The sequence below is a fragment of the Eulemur rufifrons genome, chromosome 4 (genome assembly GCF_041146395.1).
Source record: "Eulemur rufifrons isolate Redbay chromosome 4, OSU_ERuf_1, whole genome shotgun sequence".
Classification (NCBI taxonomy): domain Eukaryota; kingdom Metazoa; phylum Chordata; class Mammalia; order Primates; family Lemuridae; genus Eulemur; species Eulemur rufifrons.
Window position 1 is genome coordinate 63,365,354 of NC_090986.1, and position 6,703 is coordinate 63,372,056.

Here is a 6,703-nt window from a genome sequence, read left to right on the forward strand (position 1 = left end):
TATAATTGCAACCTCTGATGGTGGATTAGATCATTTGTAGGATGCCTTCCGGCTCTAAAATCTGCGGTTCAACCGTTCCTAAGAAATCCGACTGACACAGGCAAAGCTGCAAGGCTGTGTCGCCAGTGCCCTCTTGTGGCCAGATCTGAAACCTAACGCAGCCGCAGCACCTGGAGGAAATAAACTCAAACACAGATGATAATGATTAACATCGAATTGAAGGCTTACTAAGTGGCAGGTGCTGAGCTACACACTTTCACTCCCATTAGCTCATTTAACCCTCACTACATCCCCACGTGATAGTCTGGGCCTCTTCTACCACTTTAGAGCTGAGGAAACCGAGGGACCTGAGACTGAAGTGACATTCCTGCCGTCATACATACATCTGACAGGTCATAGAGTGGGGCTGAACTCGAGCAGGGTGATTTTGAGGTATATTCAAACCCAGAACCCAACATTACACTGCCTCATCAGAGGAAAATACCTTTAAAATATTTTTTAAATGGAAAACGACTTTAGATATCATCCGGCCAGCATTTCCCCAAATGGGTCACTATCAGGAGCCATTGTGCATGATGGTGACAAGGTTGTGGGTATGTGTTGGCAGGGGCGAGGTGCATGATCAAAGAAGTCTGAGTAACACTGAGTCAAAGAAAATTTACTGTGATACTTTTCCACGTCTTCGTTATTCTTTTCTAAAATATTTAATGGATAAAGATCATATACGTTCACGATGTACATGATGATTAGATATACATTGTGTAGCAGTCACCACAATCAAATTAATTAACACAACCATCACTGCCCATGATGTTCATTAGATCCCTAGAACTTGTTCATCTTATAACTGAAAGTTTGTTCCTTTTGATCAACATCTGTCGTTTTCCCTACCCCTCAGCCCCTGGCAACCTCTGTTCTACTCTTTTTCTACGAGTTCAACTATTTTAGAGTCCACATGTGAGTGAGATCATACAGTATTTGCATTTCTGTGTCTGACTTATTTCACTTGGCATCACGTCCTCCTGGTCTACCTATGTTGTCACAAATGGCAGGATTTCCTTCTTTTTTATCGCTGAATAGTATTTGTGTGTGTGTGTGTGTGTGTGTGTGTGTGATCCTCTATCCAGTAGGTGCTAATAGCAGCCTCCCCGCTGCAAGTTGTGACAATAAGAATTGTCTCCAGACATCGCCATGTCGTGAGAGCCACCTGTCTTGGTTAGATGGCCCTGGATTAGGATGCTTATTGGAATATCCTGCCATTAGTTTACATGTGGTGCCCAAGCTGGAGTGCAGCAGCCCCATCATAGCTCACTGCAGCCTCGAACTCCTAGGCTCAAGTGATCCTCCTGCCTCAGCCTCCCGAGTAGCTGGGACTACATGTGTGTGCCACCACACATGACTAATTTTTCTTATTTTTGTAGAGACAGGGGTCTCACTATGTTGCCCAGACTGGTCTTGAACTCCCAGCCTCAAGTGATCCTCCTGCCTCAACCTCCCAGAGTGCTGGGATTGCAGGAATGGGCCACCATGCCCAGACTCACTTGGCATATTTGTTATCTTGGTGGCTGTGAACTAGGACCAGCCTCCTGAACAATTCTTTTCATCTGTCAGAGTTCACAGTTAAAAGAAATAGTAACCTGCTCCAGCTGCTTTAAGCAGAACAGAGAAAGGGTGTCAGGAACTTCCCAAATAGCAAGGAGGGACAAAGAACCAGGCTTGGAAAAAACCAGAAATGAGGAGCCCATAGTAGCCAGGACCCCAGGCACAGTAACAGAAAGGCCATCACCACTGGAACAGATGTTCCACAGCCCCGTCCTCCCCCTGTCACAAGTTCCTAATCTCGAATGGTGGGCTGTATCCAGTCCATGGTGCCTGGGTCGTATGCCAGATCCTGGCTGCAAAGGAGGCTGGGAAAGGAAGACTCTGGCAATTTTAGCATTTACGACAGGAAGTGGCCTTGGAGCCCACCAAGAATCACCAGATTGAAGTTTCCCAAAATTAGGAGGGGAACGTAGATGCTTGGCAGGAAAAAATATATATATATATATATCGTTCATTTCATCCCCCACCGATATTGTAAAGTAAAAATCTGCAGGTAAGTTTGGAATAGAGGTGGAGGGGAAACAACAACTGGGGAATATTTTTTAAATAGCCACAGTTTACGTAGGTACAAAACCATGTATCGTCACCGTGGCAGTCTTGCTTCCTTTCTTGTTATTACACTACAGTCCCGTCATGTGCACATTGGACTTACTACAGTTTAACCCAAAGCTTGCAGAAAGAAAGAGAAGGGAACACAAAGAAGGAAAGAAAGGAGGCTGTGCTGTGGGGAAAGGCAGATAAGAGCTTTTATTTAGAGATGGCTGGAGAAGGAAAAGGAGAACCAGAAAGGAGACCAAGGAGAGGCCTGCAGAGGGAGGAGAGAAATCACAAAAGTCAAGATATTTCAAGGGTTCCAAAAGCTTCAGGGAGGAAAAGTGGGGAGATATGTCCAGTCCATCTGGTGCATCTGACAGCTAGTCCTGGTCACTTTTGTTCACATGGTCTTTAGTAAAATAACCAAGAGAACCAGGAGCTTTGGGCACTAGGCAGCACCTCCATCACCAGACCCTGTGAAGATGGGATTGAAGGTGCTCCCCAAGAGCTGACCTGATTTCTCCACTGTGGGCATGGACAGGAGAAATGGAAGCACCCGCTCCTTTTTCTACAGTTGCAGTCCTGCTCTGAGTTTTAAAATGATGTCTATTTTATATAGTAAAACTTACAAAAGAAATTTTTCAAAATTATTCTAATCCCACTATACAGAAATATTCACCCTTAAAGCATGGTAAATTTAATTTTAGTCTAGCTATTTATAGCTCTATTTTTATTACAAAATTTGATCCTAGCATTTTTCCTTAAGAAGAATGCGGGCAAGTGTGGTAGATGAAGACAATGAAATGATTACTGAATTTGGATATTATTAGTGAGCTTGACAGTTTTGGTAGAATGTTTGGGATAGAAACTCTGTTGGAGTAGGCAAAGGGAAAAAATACGGAAATGAAGACAAAAATTAAAGACTGTTCTTTCAAAAATGTTGCTGTGAAAAAGGCCATAGAGGTGGAACTGAAGATGAATATGAGGTCAAAGAATCCTTTTCCGTCTACTTATTCATTTATTTTTTAATATAAGGAATACTAGACAAGAGGAGATAACTTAGAGGTAGTAGAATAGCTTTTGCTGCCTGCATAACTACAATGGACTGAATGTTTGTGTCTCCTCAAAATTCACGTGTTGAAATCCTAACCCCCAATATGATGGTATTAGGAGGTGGGGCTTTTAGGGGGTGATTAGGTCATAAGGGTGGAACCCTCATGAATGGGATTAGTGCCCTTATACAAGGGGCCCTAGCGAGACACCCCTGTCCACTCCACCACAAGAGGTTACAGTGAGAAGACACCATCTGTGAACTAGCAAGTGGGCTCTCACCAGACATGGCATCTGCCAGCACCTTGACATTGGACTTCCCAGCCTCCAGAACTGGGAGCAATAAATTTCACTTGTTTATAAGCCACCTGGCGTAAGATATTCAATTGCAGCAGCTCAACCTAAGACAGTGACAAACCTGTCCCCCACCTACTCATCCACTGGCATCAGAACCTCTTGTCTCACACCCTGGAATCCATAATGAGCAGAGTACAGGGGAAAGAGTTCAGATATGGGTAACTAGAGTCTACAGTCAAGCCTTTCCACAAAGGTATGGGGGGTGTGTGTGTGTGTGTGTGTGTGTGTGTGTTCCAATAAACTTTACCCACAGAGGCATCGTTATGTGTCTGGCAACAGTACTTGCTCCATAAATGGCCTATATGGCTTGATTAATTTCTGTTTAATGATGAAATTTGGTGAAGTGAACGGGACTGAGGATCAGAACAATGTAATAGGGGTAGAGGGTGGCAGAAAGGGACACTTCTCCAGTGAGCCATTAGAAGCTTCTCTGCCTCTGCCTGGGATAGAGGCAAGAAAGTTCTGTGGGTAGCAGATTGGTGTGCTGGCTCAGGACTCTGGAGCCAGGATTGGTGCTCTGATGCAACCCTGCAGTCTCCCCGCACCCCAGCTTCCTCTTCTTGCTCCAAGGAACATGGTAGACATGTCAGGGAGGGGCTTGGGGCTCCAGACCTGTCCCTCACCTCTGAGCCTGTCTGTAGGCTTAACATCAGCCAGACATCACATGCAGGAAGCCTCATCGCCAGCCTTCTCGGGGTCACCACTAGAGGGGGCTGACGTAGAGAAGAGCACTGGCTCATCTGTCAACATCCTTCATAAGCCGCTTCCTTAAAAGAAACATTTAGGGACCTCTGCCTTTAAATAAACAATTCCGCAACTGGTTTCAAAAGGGAAATCATAGTTCCCTTTTCTCACTTCATTAGAAACTAAAATAGTACTTTTATGGTGGTACCGCTGAGGTGAACCAGGCAGGTTGGGCCAGTGCCGGGTAGGATCCTGTCTTTATTTGAAATTTTGATATTTTGGTCTTCACGGATTTGGGGGGCATTGATTTTCTTTAAATACCGTATTAAAACATGTTGATCTTGATAACTGAGTTTTGGGGATCCCATCAATTTCAGGTCAGAGACTAGTGCCTCATTAGCCTCCCTCCCATCCATCTCTCCTGCAGCAAGCAGCCCTTCTCGCCCTCAGAACCCTCCAAAGCATCCCTGCTGCCTGCAGAGTCCACACCCCGGCCTCTTGCTCACTGTGCTTCGTGTTGTAGGCTCTGCTTTTCTTTCCAGCCCAAGTCCCAACCAAACCTTCAGCTGGTCTACTCGCCCTTCCCAGAGCAGCAATGGGGTTCCGCCACACGGCCCCTGGGCTGCTCCTCCTCGAGTGGAGCCTCCTCCCGCCCCACCTGTTCCATATGGAGTCTGCCTTAGCCCCCAAGAGTCAGCGTCCATGGTGCCTTCTTGGAGCACCCCAAGCAGAACCCATCACTCCTCCGGTGTTTTGCCCGGACCTCAGCTTTAGGATGTATGTTGCCCTCTGACTTCTCTTTCCTGACCTGCTGTCCTGCGCCTGCCCTGGGAGAGACCACATGTGCCTTGACTGCAGAGTCCACACCTGATCCTCCACCCAGGGCTGACAGCAGCACTGCCAGGTGCCTCCCCAGCCTGCAGCTCAAGTCTGTGCCTTGACAGGCATTCTGGTTTTCTCTGTCCTGGCCCCGATCTCCCTCCACAGCCTATCTGCCCTCTCTCCTTCTGTGGGATGTCCCAGTGATGCCTCAGAATTGGCTTGGAAATGGAGCCCTGCTCTGTACTGGCTCCCTGTTTCTTGGTACCATACACTCAAAACGCCTACAGCAAAGGCCTACAAAGTGCCCTGCTCACAGCATCGTTCACAGGCTGTTATCCCACGTGGCATCCCGACACTGCTGTGTAACAGCCTCTCCTGCTGTGAGGTCCTCCACGAGGCTAGGATTCAGAGGGGCCACTAGGACCTCTCCCCAGCTACACACAGAATGCCCCGAGTGAGTCCAGCAGTGAGGACAGCCTGGGGTAGAACAGGTGGCCTCCCTGCCCCAAGCCGATCAGTCCCCAGCCCCGTGTGCGCTATGAGGGAACGGACGGGTCTTCTTAACATCACCAATCAAGACCTCACTGGAGATTTATTTGAAGATTAGTTTCAGTTTCTATTACACCTGAGGATCAAGATGGACCCACCGGCTTTTTCATGAGAGGTAACCCCACCCTCTCTACCATGACCCAAACCACCACCTTTCAAGTTCATGGGTAGCCCAACACCTGGAAGGTAGGCAGCTTTCTCCAATGCTTAAGAGCTGAGAGAGTAAAAAGGGATAGTATCCAGCTATCCAGCTGCTGCTGCTGTTTTGGATCTCTCTCTGTATACAGCCACAAATCTATAGATGGGACAGGTTTTTATGTCATCGTCATCTTTTAGAGTCCATTTTCTATGTCTTGACACTTGAAGGTTAAAGGTCCAATACTTGATATGGCCTCTGTGTGCCAAGAACTGTGATGGTTTGTTCATATGTGCTACATAATCTTCATTTAACCCTCATAATCACCCCAAAGGGTAGATGTATCAGGTTCCCAGGGCTGTCATAAGAAATTACAACAAACAAGGTGGTTTAAAACAATAGGAATTTATTCCCTCATAATTCTGGATACCAGAAGTCTGAAATCAGGGCGTCAGCAGGATTGGTTCCTTCTGAAGTCTCTGAGGGAGAATCTGTTCCATGCCTCCCTCAGCTTCTGGTGGCAGCAGCAATTCTTATCATGCCTTGGCTTGTAGATGCATTGCCTCAATCTCTGCTCCCATTCTTCCCTGTGTCTTTTGTGTATGTATTTCTGTCTAAATTTCCCCCTTATACAGACACCAGTCATTGGATCAAAGTTTATCTTGATCAAGTATGTCCTCATCCTAACTTTACATCTGCAAAGACCCTAGTTCCAGATAGGTCACAGTCACAGATACATGGAGTTAGAATGTCAGTGTATCTTTTTGGGGGCCACAGTTCAACCCACAATAGGAAGTACTGTTCTCATCTTTGTATTACAAATTACAAACTGAGACTGAGTCACTTACCTAGAGATAGAGAAAAGAGGTGGTGTGACTCAGTTTTTAATCTGTCTAGACCTCATAATTACCACTTATTGGGCCCTTTCTTGTACCAGACACTCTGTTGGGTGCTTCATTTCCATTTTTA